The following is a 1,013-nucleotide window of genomic DNA, read 5'->3' as shown; positions in this document are numbered from 1 at the left end:
TTTTTTTTTTAAAGATTTATTTATTTGTTATTTATATGAGTACACTGTATCTGTCTTCATGCATACCAGAATCAGATCCCATTACAGATGGTTGTGAGCCAGCCACCATCTGGTTGCTGGGAATTGAACTCAAGACCTCTGGAAGAACAGTCAGTACTCTTAACTGCTTAGCCATCTCTCCAGCTCCGAGTACATCGGGTCTTAATGTTGGTTATGACCCTGTAATGCCCCCCCCCGAGAGCAGCTTGATAGAGGCCTGTTCTTAGACCTAGTGGCTGGTTGTAAATCAGGGGAGTCTCCTTCGTTATGGTTTGGAACCAAATTTCAGGACAACCCTAGTCAACAAACATGGGTATCCTAGCATCTTAATCTCTACCAGGCCTGGCTAGCATACTACTTCTCTGTAGGATGTCTTAACTTAAATTTTATTTCATACCACTTACTCTTTCTAAGCACTGATCAATCCTTTACATCATACGATCTTCTCTTCTACATCACAGCTAAATACTGGAGTGCTGCTACCCAACACTTGAGATACCTTGTACAACCTCCACAAAATTAACTCCAAATGGATCTTACACCTAAATGTTAAATGCTAAGGGCAGAACTTGTAGAAGACACTGGAGAAACTAGGGCTATCCAAGTTTGACTTCCTGCCAAGGATGTTTCTACCCACAAGACCCTGCTTCCAATACACTGACCCAGCCTCCAAAGTGAAATAATTCTGAGGCCACCACGAAGTCCAGGGAGTGACTAGGACTGCAAGAGACTTCAGAGGCTGCCGCTTCCCACCCAGCCCCAGGAAGGACCTACCACTCCAGCTCCCAGCTGCTCAGTCGCCTGCTTCTCCCCTTTGGGGACAATGACCTTGCGCTCACCACGTCAGGATTTTGGAGCTTGCCTGATTTCCCCTCACAGCATCCAGCAGCAGCACACAAGGGCACAGCACATCAGATCATTCAAACCTGCTCACTTACAGAACGGAACCTGCAGCAGGGCACCCCGGGGGTGTG

General features: G+C 46.8%; 1 pseudogene; it reads right to left on the bottom strand.

The window, feature by feature from the left end:
* Positions 1-879, bottom strand: part of LOC110336938 — a 12,864-nt pseudogene extending 11,985 nt beyond the window's left edge.
* Positions 880-1,013: the final 134 nt, after the last annotated feature.

The sequence above is a fragment of the Mus pahari genome, chromosome 19 (genome assembly GCF_900095145.1).
Source record: "Mus pahari chromosome 19, PAHARI_EIJ_v1.1, whole genome shotgun sequence".
NCBI lineage: Eukaryota > Metazoa > Chordata > Mammalia > Rodentia > Muridae > Mus > Mus pahari.
This window is presented reverse-complemented; position numbering and strand designations above follow the sequence as displayed.